This window comes from Dermacentor andersoni, chromosome 1, assembly GCF_023375885.2.
Source record: "Dermacentor andersoni chromosome 1, qqDerAnde1_hic_scaffold, whole genome shotgun sequence".
In the NCBI taxonomy this organism is placed as follows: Eukaryota; Metazoa; Arthropoda; class Arachnida; order Ixodida; family Ixodidae; genus Dermacentor; species Dermacentor andersoni.
Window position 1 is genome coordinate 13,518,511 of NC_092814.1, and position 20,184 is coordinate 13,538,694.

Below are 20,184 nucleotides of genomic sequence, written 5' to 3' on the forward strand. Positions count from 1 at the left end.
TACCCTTTGGCTGGATTTTTCAAAACTAAGCAGTGCCTTTGGTAGAAGCAAATGCACACATCACTTTGATAAGCTGGTTGTGCCACCTGGTGTGGCAGAAGACCTCTGCAATGATACTACAACCTTTGAATTGAGGTGACTCTCTGCCCTCAATGACTCTGTGACTACCTTTAATTGCTGATAACTCTGCTCATAAAAAAACAAACATCTTTTTGATCGTGCAACTGAGCTGAAATTTTTCCAACGCTTTGGAAAAAGAAAAATAAGCTCGTAGTGCACATTTTAAGTAATGGTAACATTTACTGCGGCATCACGTTTACTTTCTGTGTTGGTTGCGGCAGCGTGCATAAAGAAATGCAAATTTGTACTTGGTGTTTAGTGCATACTACTGTTTCGTGTGTAGCTACGCTGCATTCCCACCAGGTACGTGTTAACAAGGTTTCACTGTACCACCTTCAAGAAAACAGTGCACCTTGAATCCCTTGTTGCCTATGCCACTATGTTCATATTTGCATGTAAAAAGAAAGACAAGCTTAGAGAAATATACCACATCATTGGTGATATGCTTGAAACGGATGAAAGTGTGTTTACCAATTTCGAGAACAGCACAGAATGAAACATTGAAAGCTCTGGAGATGACTGTACTGGTGGTACATTCGACTGGTCGCTCTTGTGCTCCAGCTCGGAGCAGACAAATCTTGGAGCCACCCTTAATTTGAGCTGGAGGAACTTGCTTTCAGTGAAACGCTGTGCCGTTTTGAGTCATCGACTTCAGAAACAAGTGAGAGGGCGTCGTTTCCGCCTATCCTCCTCCTCCTTCACTGCCAGATCAAAACTCAACATGACATACGTGGTTGACGGATCATCTCCTGCCGGAACAGTGCACGGTCGCTTCTTCTATCCCTGTAAATGGTAAGTCAAACTACATCTGAAAGTTAAGTTTTCGTTAATGCCCAACAAAGCTGAAATGAGCACCAGGACTTCACTGACGAGTCTGGGGTGGCACTTGGTGCACCTTGGCAGAAAGTTTCAGTGGGCACGAGATGCTTTTTGTAGTTATTGGTACATAAAGCCGGTAGTTGCAGGGAGAGTTCTGTAGTTTTGACTTGTTATAAGTGAATTTCACTTCTGCATATTCAGCCAAACTGAGAAGATGAGATTGCATCAGTATAAAGATTACCACGTGCTCAATTTTTTTCAACGCATCTCACCGAGTGCTTCACTGCCAGCGAAAATAATCACGTATTTTCAGACATCTCGAGAAATAAACGCGTTGCAAAATTCACACCAATGAATGACAGATCGTGCGATTGGATGCGACTGGCTCTTAAGAAGTGGGTCACAATGGCAAGCGCAATCTACTTGTCGCCAGACCGAAATTTCTCATGATTGGTGCCATTCGCAGCAGCTCGCACAAGTCACGCCATTGTCGCATAAAGTAAGGCACATACAGACGTCCTGCTTGTGTGCCACCGATTAGTTCAGTAGCGTGGCATTGCGCGTAAAAGGCAAAAGGAGGAACATGGTTATAGACATGGAGCATGTAACCGTGCTCCTTCTTTTGCCTGTGTCCTTTACGCGCATTGCTACACATTCATAATGAAAAACCAACAAGCCCAAGTGGAAACCTTATTGGTTCAGTAGGTTTGCGACTGCAGTGGCATGACTGAAAAATTAAGCAGCTAGCAACTGACCCAAAACGGTCGCTTTTCGACCAAAGTGACCATTTGCGATTGTTTGTTTTGGTACCAATTTGGTCGTGCGACCTCTGATAGTCGCCAGTGTTGATGAGCCCTTAAACATCATGTAGCTTTATGCTTTCTTGAGACCTTTAGGGGTTTGCTGGTAATCTCTGCACCCTTTTAACAGGCTCAGCTGCAAGCAGAGACAGCAACATGAATTATGAAAATGCTGAGGGAGAGGAAGTCACTGCTGCATCTAATGGTATGTATAAGAACACTAAAAACCTGTGCCTTTTAATTTCCTATGACTTCACTCCATGTACAAACCTTGTTACTATCAAGCTGTGCTTTCTGGTACAGAAATGCTTTTATAAACGTAATTTAAAATTACACCATGGTCTCAAAGTGGTTTAACAATCACATTAGACTTATTTTAAGTGTTGATAGCAGGGCGAATTGGTACAGATGCATTGATACAAATTGCATGACAGCTTAGGACAAGAAAGAAAACAAATGAGCACAGACTACTGAGTTTATTGAAAAAAAATAATAAATAGACGTTCTATAGTGTACAGTCAGAGTATCAATAAACTCTGCTCTTAGTCTGTTTTCTTTATTGCCTTGTGGCCTGTCTTGTTGCATAGTTTGCATCAAGACTTAGTTTGCCTCGTGCAGTGAAGGTATTTAACCCTCAAGACCAAAGGAACTAGAGCAGAAGCAATCTTTAACAAATTCCGGAATGTTGAGAAGAAATGCGGTTACTTAAGCATAAAAAGCACAAAGAATCACTTTTTATGTTAGCAAAAGCACCAAGAATAGTATAAACCCAAGTCATCTGCTAACAAGGAACTAACAAAGTATGGTTAGTGCAACAGCTGATACTTGTTCTGTTAATGTTTGTGTAACAGCATTGTTATCAGTTTAACAGTTTTAAAGATAATTTTGGCAAAGCACTGCTGTAACTTAAGGAAATGATTGAATTACCACTCCAAGATGGATAACATAATCTCCTTTTCATTTATTGACAGAGCCCGGGAGCGATAGCCAGACAAAGGTGCTCCTAGGTTACCTTGCAAGGTACACACCCCAAGTCTGGCCCCTGAAGCACTTCAAGACAAAGAAATTCATGTACGAGCAAATTGTTCAAGATATCTTCCAAGTGTTAAATATACAGCACATTGGAGTGCAGTGTGAGACTACATTGTTGACTGTGGCAAAAAGAAAGAGGAACGATGACAAAAACAGCAAAATATCTGGCAGTGTGTGTTTCTCACTTCCTATTGCCAACAGCTTCAAGTCAGAGGTGCTTAGAGGTGTGTCAAAAGTGACTTGCAAGAACTGTGCTGCACCCTTTGGCACACCTTCATTCACTGGAAGAGAAAGCATCTATGTGACAGCCACCCCAAGCCACAACAAGGGAGTCAACTGAGGGTCCACAGGAGCATTCATGGGAAATGGAGGGCAATGCATCCTTCATGAGGCCCCAGGAGGAAGAAATGTGCAGAACACTGATCGTAGGAGGCACACAACTATCATTGTTTAAAACGTGCGGACAGTAGGAGAGCAGAACAGGGAGGAAGAGTGCGAACGGCAAAGAAAGTTGGATCAAGATGCTATTGAGACTGACAGCTGATTTAAAAGCTTTGTTTTCATCTCATAGATTAACCAACCAATTTCATGGGATGGCTGAGGCCTTCTATAGAAGCATCTTGTGCATTTTGTCAAGGCAGAACTGAAAGATCTTGATGTGAAAATAATAGTCATTGAGCAATAGAAAACAGTACCTTTAATTACATGTTCTCAAATTCAGGTTTTCGGAGTTTTTGCAGCCCACTGGCAGCCAGATGGCAGCTAGCTAGTTCCGGTCCCGATGGGAAATCACGCGAGCTGGAATCTCAAAACATTGCTCATTTGCGAATGCAGGGTGATCAATTCTAAGTTTTCCAGGATTTTTAGATATCACCTGTAGCAGACAACATAATTCTTGTCCTTGAGCCAGATTATTCATGGAGGAACCGCATATTCAACTAATTAATGAAAATTCACTAATTCATTTTTAAATAATTACCTCACAGCACCTATTGCAATTTACAAATTGCAGTTGGCGAGTTCTAGAATGACACCAGTTCAGAGATATGACTCGCCGTAAAAATGCACTGTTGTCCCACTGACTTTTTTAACGACACTCTTTTATGCCTTGAAGCACAAAAGTAACTGGAACGCCCATGTGTTCCGTCCCACACTTTGGGAAATTAATAAAGGGAAAATCAGACATCCACCCGTTCGTAGCAATTGCTACTTAGGGAAATTATACCTCGGCAATGGTGTCATCCTGGAGATCGATTTCAAATGGATACGTCTTTCAAACTCACCGGCTACAATTCGTAAATAGCAATATGTACCGTAATGTAATTAATGAGGCAGTTAAGCAGTAAATTTCTGTTAATTCGTTGAGTATGTGTTTTTATTTCTTGTGGTAGTAATGTCCACCTCTTCGTATAATCTCGCTCAAGGACAAGAATTATACGATCTCTCAAGGCAATTTCTTAAAATACCAGAAAAATTTTTAAATGTAACCTTATATGTTATGTTTGCTGAAGAGCTGAAACAGTATTCTCATGCGATTGCATTCAGGGATGCGATATCTATCGCGAGATTTCGCGCCAAACGGCACAGGATGCGTGCAGTGCCAAGCTCACTATCTTTGAGCAGCACAGCAAACCCTGTCCAATACGTGTGGTGCCATAGCACGAAATCTTGCCAAAATGATCGTATCCCCTAAAGCAATCGCTCGAGGATACCTGCTCACAGTGATCACGTCACCCACCGGCGTTGATGAGTTGGCGTTCTGTCATCATTTGACAATTAAGACTGGAAAAGGAGGATCGGCATAGGGCACCTGCATACATTCATGCTGACCTGCTTGGTCTTGGATTTCAGAATGTTTGTTTTGGCTGCCTCTCGTCTTGCCCCTAATGGAGTTTGGGCTGCAGCTCACACACAGAAATGCACTCACACGGCAAGAACAGTGTCAATCATAATCGCGAGCAATAATTGAAGATACGCGGTAACCGGCTGTCCATTTCATAATCGGCGCATTCTATTCAAATCGATGGTTTAGTTTCAACACATCGTGGTTTTGACGCCGTGCACGCGACCCTCTTCGCTAACTGCAGAAAAATAATACCACCACATAAACAAGAGAGGTATGACAACGAATACCACCCGAGAAAAACCCAAAAGGCGTGTGTGGGAACGAGCATCCACAAGGCAAGACACTGATAGCGTGCATGAGTGAACCGCACAGTGTTTTCTGGGGTGTGACACAGCAAATAAGAGCCAACGGCCTCAAGTATACGCTGCCTCGTATCTCACAAGGTGGAATGGGCTTTAGGATATAATGCCAAAAATAATGAAAACCGAAGGTCACTGTCACCAGTTCACTGAGCAAGGTAAAATCCTCAAGCGGCCGCGTTCCAATCTAGCAAAGGTAGTGGCGAGCGCTGATTGCCTCTTTTTGTCGCTTGCTAGCCAGAGAGCTGTCAGACCAAAATTTTAAGTACCGACTGTTGGGCAATCATCATACCTTGCTGGTGAAGCAGCGCACTGACTGACTTCAGATAAGGAAGGTTGTTTTGTAGTCGTGCCTGAAGGTCTCTTCCAAGAGAAGGCGATGACAGCGGTCAGAAAGAATTTCGCACGTGTCGACGTAAAAACTAAAAAGGTGAGGGATAAAGCAGTCACATTACTTGCAAGCAACAATTTCGAGCGACTTGCTTCAGCAGTTAAGCGCTCGTGCAACCTACACCTCGAATTGTTTTTCGTGGCAAAAACACATAAGGTTGGCATTCCGTTCAGAGCCATAGTATCAGAAAGGGACTCGTGGTAGTTGGTTGTCTCGTCATTTCTTCAAAACCACCTTAATGGCTTGATAGTCACCGATCCGTTCGTTTTACCAAACTCTGAAACGTTAGTAACGTACTTAAGCACGTCTAACCCTGGAAGATGTGAATTCTTCAGCATAGATGTACAGGATCTGTATTACAATATTCCGCATGGTCCCTTATTATCGAGTGTTAGGCATTGTATAACGGAAGACAACGACGAGATGGAATTTGTCAGCAAATGTGGCGTATCAGTTAATACATTTCGTGAACTATTAACCTTTTACCTTGAGTCCACCTTTGTACTGTGGAATAATGTTATGTACAGACAAAAGTCCGGTATATAAATAGGCTCAAAAGTAGCTCCGGTACTTAGCACAATTATTTTAGGTAGCATAGACAAAGCGATAGATGCAAACCTTAAAGGCCTAGCGGTAAAAGTGTTCCGCTTTGTGGACGATTTTTTGGTTATAGTCGAACATGGTGTTTTGGACGTAAGAGTGAATGAAGTCTTAAAAGTGTTCAAGGACAACAGCCAAGGACTGGCTTTCACTGTTGAGTTGCCGAAGAATGGCAAGCTACAGTTTTTAGATTTGGCGCCAACTACCACACTGGACCACGTCTGCTGGTCATACAATCCACGATCAGAAAAACCATTGCTTAGCTATAATTCGGGGTACTCTAAAATTGTAAAAAGTGGCATAGCTTTCTCGTGCCTGAGGACGGCCTTAACTAAGTCTTGCCCAGAAAAAATAAAAGAGACTTTCAGCCAACAGGTTATCAGATTAAAGAATGCAGGATATGAAAAACATGTACTCTGTACATCAGCTTATAAGTTGATTCGTTGTGTGCACAATGGCTATCAGAAAGAGCACAACAGAAAAGAGATTGACAGCAAAAAAATTGTGTCACTACCATATGCACACAAAATTGCGCATAATTTAAAAAACGTAGGTGGCAGATATGGTCTACGAGTAGCTTTTTAAGCGCCGAAAAAACTCTGAAAAATATGTGCCGGACTGGATCGTAGAGTTTCAACAAAAGTAAAAGTAAATGGTCGTAAGTGCACGGTCAAGCATAAAGAAAAACTTGTCGAGTGCAGGTCATCCGTAGTCTACTGTTTGCCCATATCCTGTGGAAAAGTATACATCAGCCAAACGGGTCGGTGTGTAAACACAAGACTTTTGGAGCACAAAAGGTCACTGGGGGGAAACATTCATTCCCACATTAAGGGGCACTGCTCACAACATGGGTGTTGGCCGCTTTACAATGATACCGCAGTTTTATCGCACCATAAGGATCAGCTAACCAGGGAAATAATCGAAGCCTTTCATATCCACAAGAGGGGAGAGGGTTGTATCAGTCAGCCATCTGTACATCTAAGCCATGGTGAGGTTGCCTTTTTGGAAGTACACTAAAAAGAAAGGAAAAAAATTGTGTAATAAAAATGGTTGTTAAAAAAAAAAAAGCAGCGAGTGTCGTCTTTTCTTGTGTGTCTTCTCTGGGTCCGTGTCCGTGTCAGTGCGCTGCTTCACCAGCAAGGTATGATGATTACTCACCAACTAGCCCAACTTTCGACGTGACTGTTGGGTGTGTTGGTAGTCCATATTTAAAGAAGAATGGTGCAAACGAATAGGGACGAGATAGAAGAACGCAGACAAGCAGACTAGCAACCACAAAAATCACAATACTACAATAATCACTACAAACCATCGTTGCCAGTCTGCACACGTCTGTGTTTTTCTATCTCATCCCAGTTCGTTTGTGTCATTCTTCCTTGAGTACCAAAATTATCCTGATTGGTCTGGCAGCCCACGAATAGCCAGAGCCGTCCAGCCTGACAAAAACAAAGTGGCAGTGTGCTGCATGTTGGGCAAAGTAATCCGAGAGAAGTCACCCACGTTGGCTCTGGCTGCCCACCTGTGTAGCCAGGTGCAGAAAATGCAATGGGCTTGCTGTTTTGAGGTCTGTGCAATAAATAAAAGGTTTTGGAAAAAAAAAAAAAAGTCCCTTTGTGTCAGCAGCTCAGAATCCACATATATGCTCAAAGACTTTTTTTTTTCTTCTTTTTATTTCATCCTGCTGGTGCAGTGTTGCCTCATGCATTTGGGTACCTGCTGTGTTGATTGAAGTTCTGCTCATTTGGCTGAGTTGTGCAAAATGATGTCCTGCTCCTGGTCAGCTGTTTCTTCATCGTCCAAAATGCAATTCACGGGTGACTCCAGCAGCCAAGAACAAATTGTGTAAAATTAAGCATGCCACTGTAATTTTGTCTACTGTATGCACAGTTTGAAGCTGTCTAAACCTTTGTTTCCACAGGCCGAAGGCATTTTCAGTGGTCACCTCTGTGGCAGATGGCTTGTCATTATAGACCCTTTTTGTGGAGCAGTTTGCTCTAGAAGAACGAGATGGCGCTTTTAAAGCTGTTGCCTCAGTGAAAGCACAGGAATACAAAATCATTACCACCTCTGCACTGCTACTATGTGTTCAGCTGTTGGAAATCCAACTGGGTGTTAGCTAATGAACTATGCTCCTCTAGCTTCAATATGTGGAATAGTAGAGAGAATATGTGTCTTGTGGTAGGCTGCAAAGATAGTGACTGGCATCTTAAGGAATGGGATCAACATGTGGGATCGAGTTCACGGACTGCTGCTTCATAACGACTGCCTGTGTTGCTAGCCACACTTCGCATCGCACAGCTTTTCTTGATAAAAAAATTCACTTTTTACCAGCCTTGTATCGCTAACCTCAAAAAAAGAGAAGACTTGAGCACCGGAACATTGGCAAGAGTAACGCTCGTTACAGTGACAATGGGAGTAGTGCCGTTTGCTGACACAGTAATTTCTTGCAGTTTGTCTACATGCATCCACCCCTACTCACACGCAAACTTGCACCCACTATATCATCAGTATATCTACGATAAGTGAATGAGCATATAGGTACTTAAATCAGTGCACCGAAGCATGGGTGACTGCGACTACACACAAATGTTTGAAGCTGAACATTTCATGACGGTCCACAGAAGGTAAAACGACTAGCATATTTTTTTATTTATTTATTTATTGTTACCTCAAATACCCCATTTGGGGTTTTACATGAGGGGTGGGCATATTTAGATCATATTTTCAATGAATGCCTTGAACGATGAATGACTGGAGTGGTGCACCGCTTCAGAAGGTAGATGATTCCAGTCTTTCGCTGTTTGAACGAAGAAAGAGTTAAGATGAGCGGAGGTGCGAGCTGGAGGGGGATAAACAGCCTTTGAATGGCTATGACGGGATGAAGTCCGATGCGCAGGCGTGATGTCGGTCTGATGAAGTAGCGAGTTATAAAATTTGTAAAAGAGGCACAGTCTTGCTGTTTTGCGGCGCTGCTCGAGGGTTGGAAGGTTCAGAGATGATTTACGTTTAGTAACGCTAGTGTGGCAAGAGTAGTCAGAATGAATGAACCTTGCTGCACGATTCTGTATGGATTCTAGTGCCGTTGCCAGGTTAGATTGGTGTGGGTCCCACACTGAGCATGCGTATTCCAGTTTGGGTCGAACGATTGTTAAATATGCGAGTAGTTTTACTGAGGGCGGAACAAGACGTAGATTACGGCGCAGGTAGCATAGTACACGATTGGCATCATTGCTAATGTTGCAAATGTGCGAGGACCAACTGACGTTATTGGACAAGTTAACGCATAGGTACTTATATGAAGTCACAGCACATATTTCCGAACCGGCGATAATGTAATTAGCTGAAATAAATTATTGGCGATGGAAAGTAAGTACCGTCGTTTTTTTGACGTTGAGGGACATTAGCCAATTATTACACCAAGTTTCAATGACGTTAAGGTCGGACTGGAGAGCGAGAGAATCAGCGTCGTTAGTAATGGGACTATAGATTACACAATCGTCAGCAAATAAACGAATTTTGGAAGAACAACGTAGCGGTAAGTCGTTAATGTATATTAAGAAGAGTAGTGGCCCCAGGACTGTGCCTTGTGGCACGCCGGAGATAACGGGTGATAAGGTAGACTAGCATTGGTTAGCGTAAACGAACTGTTGACGGTTAGTCAGAAAGTTGCGTATCCATTGGAGAACACAAGGATTAAGATTAAGACATGATAGTTTTAGAAAGAGCCATTCATGAGGAACCTTGTCGAAAGCCTTTTGAAAATCTAGGAAGAGGGCGTCTATGGGTATGTTTTGATCAAGATGCGAGCTGATGTCATTAACGAATAGAGCTAGTTGAGTCTCGCAGGACATGCCTTTTTGAAAACCGTGTTGATTAGGATTAAAGAAATTAGCAGATGTTAGAAAGTTTACAATATGAGAATAAATTATATGCTCCATTAGTTTAGAACAAACACTGATGAGGGAAATTGGACGGAAATTGTGGCACGATGACGATGATCCTTTTTTTGGTACTGGAATTATCTTACCGATTTTCCAGTCTTGCGGCACCACTCCATATGATAATGATTGCTGAAAGATGTGGCATAAAAATACACTAGAGATGTGCGCTGTGTTCTTAAGCATTTTGGAATTGATTCCATCGATGCCGGCTTAGGATGTTAATTTGAGGGATTCAATTAGCTTGGTGATACCGTGTGCTTCGATTGTTATGTCTGGCATCGTTGGGATGTTGAGGTAAGGACAATCTGGGAGGTCAGTGTTAGGTTCAGAAGTGAACACGGAAGAGAAGACAGAGTTTAGTACTTCAGATACTTTATGGTCTGGAACACGGTTATTGTCGTTATCATATAATAATAATGGTTTACGGTAATTTGGAGTAATGTATTTCCAGAATTGTTTGGGATTGTTTTGCAGCATGTGAGGGAGTGTAGTTGAGTAGAAGGTTCGTTTAGCTGTTGCAGCCAAAGAATCAAACTCCTTTTCAGTGACGTAATATTTTTCCCAGGCCGGAGCGGTATTGGAACACTTGGCTTTACGAAACAGTCTTTTCTTTTTATTGTTTAGTCGTTTTAATGTGTTGTTTAACCATGGGGACGAAGGTCGCTCTGTTAAAATTAATATTAATAATTAAAATTAATGATAAATAAAAATAATAATAAAAATAATTAATATTAATTAATTAATATGTCTTCGCTACAAGCTATTGCAAAGTGCAGAACATCTTTGTTCCAAGCACACCCGCAGGCTATTTAGCAGAAAATAAACAATCAGATAGTGAATGCGCTGAGAAATGTTAATGAGTCAGAAACATTACAAACCACTGCTTCAAAGTGTTTTCCGAATAACAAATAAAGAGCAAAACACATTAATCCTGATTTAATTCACAAGTTGAACGTTTGGACAGCCTAGAATACATTTTTAGCACCACTTTTAGTACAAGCACTGTATACACTGCACACACTGTTTGGACAAGGTGCAATAAGCACCAAAAGCGCTCACATGTCCTTTGAAGCTGTGGCCAAAGCTTCGAGTCATCCACCCAATCACCACCTACAACATCCGTAAAAACAGGTTTGCTGAGCTTCACCAGGGGCGTCATGCACATCCATTGTAAACACTGAGACGGTGAGACACGTCACCACGTGATCAAACATGACAGTGCCCACGCAAAACTGATAACACCTTTTACAATGTACACACTTTCTCCTTTTTATGAGTCCTTACCTCTCAGTCGGTGTACAGCCGTACAGCGTTCTCGATGTCCACAACTTTAGGCACTTTCTTTGCTGAAACGAACAACTGTTTTAAACATTTCTCCGCAAGAATGGCCGAAATCCTCATCATTTGATCTGCTGCTGCTTTCACTGGGATTCTTCAATTATGTCTCGAACTGTCTGAAAACCATCTGTGGCTTTCAGTCTGACTGGGCCTGACAAAAGGGCACATCACAGACACCTGAATCAGCTGCCGGTGACTGACCGACATGGTCCAAGGTTTCACCCAAAAGCACTGTGACCGGAAATCAATCTCTTGGCTGCCATCGTCTGCTCGTACCCAGCCCACCACTCGGCAAATTCATAAGCGTGGGCACTGAGATACAGCAATCTCAGAGGCCACGTTGCCGACGCAGCCACAAAGCTTTCATAGTAGAATATCACTGCCTGCACAGTTTTTGCTGCACTCTATGTTCTCGTGCCATTTATAACCACTGTAAGCTGGTTCATGGCAAGGGAAATAAGTAAAATTTCTATACAGACACAAACAAAAGCAGGATCATACCACGTCACCGTTCATGCAAAATACGCATGTGAATATCACACCCATATGTTGCGAAAGCAACTTATTAGGCTAAGAAATAGCAATTAAGATGTTCATGGTCCTTGAAGGTCATGAGACCTGTCTGCAAGAGGGCTAATCACGCCACTACATGCGATGTACGTCTCGGACAGAGCGCATGTGTGTTTTATCACAAAATTTCATCCTTTACTAAGTGTGCATGTCAAAAAATAAATGCTCGAACTTGACAGCAGATGGGATCAACATGTGAACAAGAATTGATGAAGGTCTGATTGTATACCACCCCGGCTACCAGCGTGAAACCGCCACACGTGCCTGCTTCACCAACCCGGAAAGTGAAATCCACCTGTTTACTACACACAGCAATGAGAATGATCGATTTCGTGAAAGACATATAGAACAGCAAACCTGTGCTCCTGATCGCTGTGCTTGTCTCTTTAAAGAACACGAAAACGAAAGCGGCAGCAATTACACGGCTCAGGAAGAGCTCTCATGATGGTACAGAAGGCACCAATGTAACAGATGCGATAGCTTAGTGCACAGTATTTGCCATCTGTAATGTGCAAAGTAGTAGGCAGAAGCACATGGCACCTTTCACAACATGGTGGTAGACACCATGCGCTTCTTTTTCGGACAACCGTTGTCTGCTAGCTGCTTGCACTGGTTCGAGCAAAAATCTACTGACAGCTCGAAGGGTCCGAAGACAGTGTGTGACTTCCGATGTGTAAAAAGCAAATGCGATTATGGCAGCTCTTGGTTGTAGCCCCTCCATACATGTTTTTGCCGACCAGGTTAAGTACCGCCAACCTACCCTCCTCCTCCACACTGCTCCCTACCACACCCCCTCAGCTTCCGACATCAAGAGAAACTTGTGTAGTCCCAGCTTATGAATTTCGGCGGAAGCGACATCCCTGCTGCATAGAGGTGCAAGCGTGCATTGACCGAGAATACAGTTGCCGACCGTTTATTCGGACCTCACGGGGACTGTGGAAATGTCCGAATAAACAGGTGTCTGAAAAAGCAGATTAAGAAAAAAAGAGAGAAAGAAATCATTTATTTCCACGTACTTACTCAGGCTCGGCAGTAGGCTTGAAGAAATCGTGAATGCGCCATTGCACGCTGTTCTGTTTACGCTCAATCAGATAAGCCTGAATCTCGGAGAGGGTCGTATGAAAGCACAGTCACTGCTTGTACACGCTCCACATGTGACAGCAGTGTAGCACATGGTGCATCATCTTCCGACTCGGAGTCATCGTCCGGCGGTGCAGCAGAAACCTGACGAATGATCTCATTGTCGTCGAGTTCGGTGCATGTTAGTACAGCAGTGTCAGCACCTGTGAAACTGTCAAATGAGACGGTGTCCGGAATCGCAATGCAACCGCTGCGCAGGTCTCCGCAGAACATTTTCGGTGTCAGTAGGGAGCACATTTGAAGGCGTAAAATCCTAGGCCTCCCGGCGCCCGCTTGTGGGCATACCACAGCGCAGTCTGCGCGGGCACTGTGGGCGCCATTAGACACTTGACGCGATGTTTCCGTATGCTGTGTTGCATCACCGCAACATCGACACGGCACACAAAGCCAACACCGTCACGCCGACACCAGTCGCACAAACGAAAAACGTGGTCTATTCGCAGCGTCATGCACGAAGAAACAAACAAATCAGCTGCTGATTGTCTTGACATGGCTTACTAAGCTGAGACCGGAACTGCTGTAGCAACTCTATCGAACCAGGCAGACACGATAATGATAAGCGGGGATTTCCAGTAGCGCCACTTTGTAGGGCAGCAAGGAGGGCTCCGTTCAAAACAAAAATGACATTCAGCAAGTCGAGCCATGCACCGATCAGAGTCGGTGCAGGGTGCTCTCGATCGAGTTCGCTCAAAGAGTGTGCGAACTTTCGGCAGTTGTTATACATTATGGTCTATGGGGAGAATGGCAGTGCCGCGAAGCAGACCGAATAATCGAGCATGTCCGAATTTTTGGAGTCCGAAAAATCAGTCGGTGACTGTATGGGAAGCGGAAATTGCAGAAGCATAACTGGTGTGAGTGACGAATCGAGGAACAGCGCACATCAAAAGTTGGCGCTACTTCGCAAAAGTGGTGGTAGCACATGGATGGAGGGTCTTTACTCTTGGTCTGGTGGGCGGAGCTTCAAAAGCTGTCCAAGAAAATTGATTGTTGGACAGCAGTCCCAAGTAGCCTGGGACTGTCGTGGACTGATAATAGAAGAGGCCCACTGCTGGCTTCTAAATGCGAGAGCAACTCTGAATGAAGGTGCCATAATAGATGCTTGACTCAACATGCTGAATGTCAAAACACAAGCAAAATGCTGACTACGCAACGCAGAAACATAGCCTACCCAACAGCACTACTCAGCACACCCCAACCGCTGTTGGCGCTGCCGGAAGCTTGCCCCTGGACACACTACCGTAACTATGTCAGATCTCAAAGGTGCTTGTGCCCGAAAAAGCCAGAGCACTCAGAGACTGAGGAGAGTGATTTAAATGCACCAGTCGGATGTAAAGTGCTTTGACAGAGGGTGACTGTCACTCTCGGCCATAGTTAGGGGCAGCGCCAGCTATGAATGTATTTGTGCGCAGTAGCATGGTGTTGTTCCTTGTTATAAAACAGAACAGTCACGGGGAAAACGAGCCTCCTTGGATGGAAATAGCGAGCCAACCTATTTTGTGAGATTCAACTCACAGCTGAGCTTAGCTTCAATAAAATGCAAGCACTGCTGTGACAAGTTTGGCATGAACTTCAAAATGATTGTTGCTCACTATTCCAATCGTACAAGTCAAGAAAACCATGAAGCAGATTGTTCCGGAATGTTGGCTTGAATATGTAGAAAAATGCACCTGCATTGCTGGCTGATGCTGCATAAAGTTACAGGGTGTTTAGTGACCTGGAAAACCTGGAATAGTCATGGAATCCGCCTTTTCCCCCCAATATCGGCTGCGCGGCCACATATCGGGGGAAAGTACTCCAGAAAGAAAGACTGCACGGATGCTCACTGCAGCGAAACACTTGTGCCATGTACTGTGTTGAAACTCTACTGGTAGCTCGACGTCGGTGCGGTGCCAAAAACTTGCTAAGACTACAGCTCCACTTTAAAACAGAAAAGGGCCAGGGCTTCGTCCGAACTGCACCATGAACCACGTAGTTGCCGCCTTGCATTGACGGCTGTCAAATCGATAAACCCCTGCGTTACACTTGGACGACACTTCAAAAACACGTTGCTGACGCAGTCTTCTGGCAGCATCGGCCCACTGTTGCTGGTGGTGATAGCGCGTGCCTGACTTCATGTACTCTTTTAAGGTGTGGTAACATAGGGTTGATAAGAGACCGACAAGACGCTGATGCTGACGATTGGCCAACTATTCAGCACTGTGTCACTGAGACCATTTGATCATAAGATCATAATAAGCCGACAATGACGCAACCGACGTGTGCGAGTTGTCATATAGCGCGATGGGCTGTCTTGACGATGGCAATAACAAAATCAGTGTGCCTACCATGATAGCTTGACCGAACCCTACGCGATCAGCCGTAGAACCGACAACGAGATAGCTACAGCTCATTCACTTGTAAATATAGTTATTCATGCTCAAAATGCGTCGGCATGCCTTCGAAATTGAAATGCACGAGCTTCAGTCCTCTCAAGCTGTGCACGTGAAGTTTGAGTCAATGTTGGATCTTGTTTAGCGAAGGTTGGGTTAGGCCAGACCCCATCGAGTTAGTGCACCAGCTACTGATGGAGCTGAACTTAATAAATAAGCAGTCAGGACGAAGGAAACCGCTCTTATAGTTAAGTTGTGGCCCTACAGCGATTTGATAACTACTCTTCACTTTGCACGGTACGTACACAATAAGTGGCAAGTGGCAACACAGTGCTGTGCCAACATCTTGTACTTTGGTCAACGTTCCCAAACGCTGCCAGTCGCATTCCCGTAGATGGTGGGTCTGTGTGTGTTGTTATTTTGACACATTTCTTAATTCCAGAGAAGCGCTGCTTACCTCTGCATCAAACAGGAAAGAAGAGACAGTGCATTCGGTACAGCAACATAAACTTGCTCAGTTACCAACGGTGTCAGTGATGGCATCCGCGTTTTCACGAGAGAACTACACGGCCTATAAGGGGGTTTATGCCGAGCACAGTTGTCTCTAATAATACTTTATAGCACGAGCAAACTGTAAGTATGCTGAAGTTAAACAAAAGCGAGAATCAGTAGTAACAGCCCGTAATATATGTGTGTCTGGATCACAGTTGCAGTTGTTTAAATCACTCGGCCACTCATATTGACTCATCTCGGGGAGGAACAGCGTGGCTCATATGCGCAGATAAGTATGTTTTGTTACATTTTGAGATTATTTCACATCAGCGATGCGCCGTTTTTACTATACCCAAAGCTAACAGGCTGCGCTCAGAGGCGTCTTGAATATGTGAAATGTTTAGGGAAAGTGTAAAAGGAATACAAAAAGTGATGTGCAATCGCAGACATCAGCTACAACGAACATTGAGGCAGCCGCGTTGGCAGACGAAACTCGGCATGCCTTTATCGGCCGCGCTGTTACCACAACAGCGCACTCTGGCCTGTTCACCCACTATAGTCGATAGGTGAACGACATGCTGCCCCGAAGAAACCATTAATAATTAATCGCAATCCACGAAACACACTATCGACGCACACTCAACATGGCCGCAGGTACACAATCAACCGGCGAAATCCCCGGCACCCTTCCACAACGTTTCCAGCGGCGTGCGTCAGAGGGCAACACAGGAACACGAAAGAGGCGGATTGTGAGGCAATTCCTTGTTTTACCGAAGGGAGTCATATAAAATGGTCAAAAAAATTCAACTTGCAATTTCCCGATGGTCGGCTGGCCCTACAAAACTTTCTTTGGCCAAAAAATTGCATTTGCTCATTGCACTTAGGTCAGTAATTAGTCAAGCAATTATGAAAATTAGAATGATTAACTTTTTACCAAAAGAGTGAGGCAATTGATTCTAAGAAAGCAAGGCATTTGAGGAAGTTTCTTGACCAGTTGGAGACGTAGGAATAGCTGATACTGCTAATTTGTCCAGAGTAATGACTTCCTGTAAATTTGACCCAGTAAACTGAAATTGAATTGCCGATTAGAGCAGCTGTTATGATCTTAGCAGACGCATATGATTGCGACTGTTCACTCCCTACCACCGGGCGAGCATTCTTCTAAAGCTGTCATCCCCCTAGCTTCATGCTCCCCCAACTCAACTTCGCTGCACCATGCGCGCCTGTCCTATTTAATTTCATTTTTGTTATTGTACCCATAACCAGCATTTTAGTTTATGAAGTGAAAGAAAAAGTAGGGATACTGTCGCCTTTACAAGCAATATACAATGCCTCCTAAAATTTGTGTTGACCATTTAACAAGTTCTGTAGCTACGATCGCTGCGACATCTTAATCCTGTTTGAAATAAGACACATCAGTGTGCTTCCTGCATTCAAAAAATTTCATTTATCATCATCATCATCAGCCTCTTCTATGTCCACTGCAGGACGAAGGCCTCTCCCTGCGATCTTCAATTACCCCTGACCTGCGCCAACCAATGTCAACTAACGCCCGCGAATTTCCTAATTTGATCGCTCCACCTAGTCTTCTATCGTCCTCGACTGCGTTTCCCTTTTCTTGGTACCCATTCTGTAAGCCTAATGGTTCAACGGTTATCTAACCGGCGCATTTCATGACCTGCCCAGCTCCATTTTTTTCTCTTAATGTCAATTAGAATATCGGCTATACCCGTTTACTCTCTGATCCAAACCGCTCTGTCTCAACGTTGTGCCTAGCATTCTTCGTTCCATCCCTCTGCACAGTCCCTAACTTGTTGTCGAGCTTCTTTGTCAGTCTCCAAGTCTGTGCCCGGGCATATGTCAGCACTGGTGAAATGCCCTGATTCTACACCTTCCTTTTCAATGATAATGGTAAGCTTCCAGTCACGAGCTGGCAATGTCTGCCGTATGCGATCCAACCCATTTTTATTCTTCTATGAATTTCCTTCTCATGATCAAGGTTCCCTGCGATTAGTTTACCTAGGTAAACGTACTCCTTTACAGACTCCAGAGGCTGACTGGCGATCCTGAACTCTTGTTCTTTTTGCTTGGCTGTTCATCATTATCTTATTCTTCTGCATATTAATCTTCAACCCCACTCTTACACTCTCTCTGTTAAGGTCCTCAATATTTTGTTGTAACTCGTCTGCATTGTTGCTGAATAGAACAATGTCATCGGCAAACCGAAGGTTGCTGAGATATTCATCGTCGACCTTTACTCCTAAGCCTTCCCAGTTTTATAGCTTGAATACTTCTTCCAAGCACGCAGTGAATAGCATTGAAGAGATTGTGTCTCCTTCGACCCCTTTCTTTATAGGTATCTTCCTGCTTTTCTTGTGTAGAATTAAGGTAGCTGTGGAACCTCTGTAGATATTTTCCAAGGTATTTATGTAAACTTCAGAAGAGTTAACTGCGGGGCTAGTTGGTGATCTTGCATACTTGGCGCAAAATCTTTTCAGTATATTTATGTAAACGTTCTGTACTCTTTGATTACGTAATGCCTCTATGATTGCTGGTATCTCTACTGAAACAAATGCTTTTTCGTAATCTATGAAAGCCATATAGAGAGGCTTATTGTACTCTGCGGGTAACCTGATTAATGACCTGGATGTGATCCATTGTAGAGTATCCCTTCCTGAAACCAGACTGTTCTCTTGGTTGACTAAAGTCCAATGTTGCCCTTATTCTATTGGAGATTATTTTGGTACATTTTTTATATAAAACTGGGAGTAAACTAATGGGCCTATAATTTTTCAATTCTCTAACGTCTTCCTTTTTGTGGATTAGTATAATGTTTGCATTCTGCCAGTTTTCTGGAACCCTGGCTTGCACTCGACAGACACTTTGTATAAAGAGCCGCCAATTTTCCAAGCATTATGTCTCCTCCATCTTTGAATAAATCTAGTGTTATTCCATCTTCTCCTGCCACTCTTCCTCGTTTCATGTTTTGCAAGGCCCTTCTGACCTCATCGCTAATTATAGGAGGAGTTTCTGTATCCTGTTCATTACTGTTTCTTATGGAGCTATCCCGACTCCTCTGGGTACGGTACAGGTCAGTGTAGATTTCTTCCGCTGCTTTTACTATATCTTCGAGATTGCTGATAATATTAGCCTGCCTATCTTTCAGTGCATACATCTTGGTTTGTCCTATGCGAACTTTCTTTCTCTGATTTCTGGCTGTGTCCACTTGTTACGGCTTCTTCAGTCTTTCTCACGTTATAGTTTCAAATATCACTTATTTTCGCCTTGTTGATCAGTTTTGACAGTTTCGCAAATTCTATCTTATCTTTTGAGTTGGACACTTTGTTGTTTCTTCATTAGATCCTATTTTATTTGGGAGAGCTTGCCTACTGGTTGCCTTGTTGCCTTGCCTCCCACTTCAGTTGCTGCCTCTGAAGCCAACGTAGTTACGGTTTCATTCGTTATCTCTGACATCTTCATCTCTCTGTTCTAAGGCTGTATATTTGTTTGCAAGTACCAGCCTGAATTTGTCTGCTTTTACCCACTGCCTCTAGGTTGAACTGTTTCTTCATGACCAATTTTACTCGGTCTTCAAATTGAGGGAAATCATAGCCCTCACTAACATATGATCACTGCACTTTACCCTACCTCTATAACTTCTACATCCTGCGCTATGCTAGGATCAGCAGAAAGTATGAAAGCAATTTCATTTGTTGTTTCACCATTAGGGCTTTTCCTGGTCCACTTTCTGTTGCTACACTTCCTGAAAAAGGTGTTCATTATTCGAAGCTTATTCCTTTCTGCGAATTCTGCCAGCACCTCTCCTTTAGCGTTTCTAGAATCGATGCCGTAGTTTCCAATTGCTTGTTCACCAGCCTGCTTTTTCCCCACTTTTGCATTGAAGTCGCCCATTACTACAGTATACTCAGTTTGTACTTTTCTTATTGCTAATTCAACATCTTCATAAAACTGATCTACTTCATTGTCGTGACTGGATGTTCGAGCATAGGCTTGTACTACTTTTAATCTATACCTCTTCTTAAGTTTGATTATGACTGCAGCTACCCCTCATTAATGCTCTAGAATTCGTCAATGTTGCCTGCTATGTCCTTATGGATCAGGAATCCTGCCCCGTATTGCTTCTTATCTGGGAGGCCTCTATAGCAGAGGACATGTCCGTTATTCAGCAATGTATAAGCCTCACCAGTTCTTCAAATCTCACTAAGGTCGATGATATCCCAAACAATGTCTGACAGTTACTCAAAGAGACCTGCTAAGCTAGCCTCACTCAACAGAGTTCGGCAAGTAAAGGTTGACAGGGTCAGTTTCCATTGGCAGCCTGTCCGGACCCAGAGATTCTTAGCACC

General features: G+C 43.6%; 1 protein-coding gene across 3 annotated transcripts in view; it reads left to right on the forward strand.

The window, feature by feature from the left end:
* SMC3 (structural maintenance of chromosomes 3) overlaps nucleotides 1-20,184 on the forward strand; it is a 606,933-nt gene that overhangs the window by 553,586 nt on the left and 33,163 nt on the right. Inside the window, exons 28-30 of one of the 3 annotated variants that reach the window (XR_011892404.1) lie at nucleotides 829-912; nucleotides 1,870-1,944; nucleotides 2,711-3,736. The exons of the other annotated variants lie outside the window; for them this stretch is intronic. The gene's annotated coding sequence lies outside the window, so the exon portion shown is untranslated. Of the gene's footprint in view, nucleotides 1-828; nucleotides 913-1,869; nucleotides 1,945-2,710; nucleotides 3,737-20,184 lie in introns of those variants that run through there. 3 annotated transcript variants of the gene reach the window in all.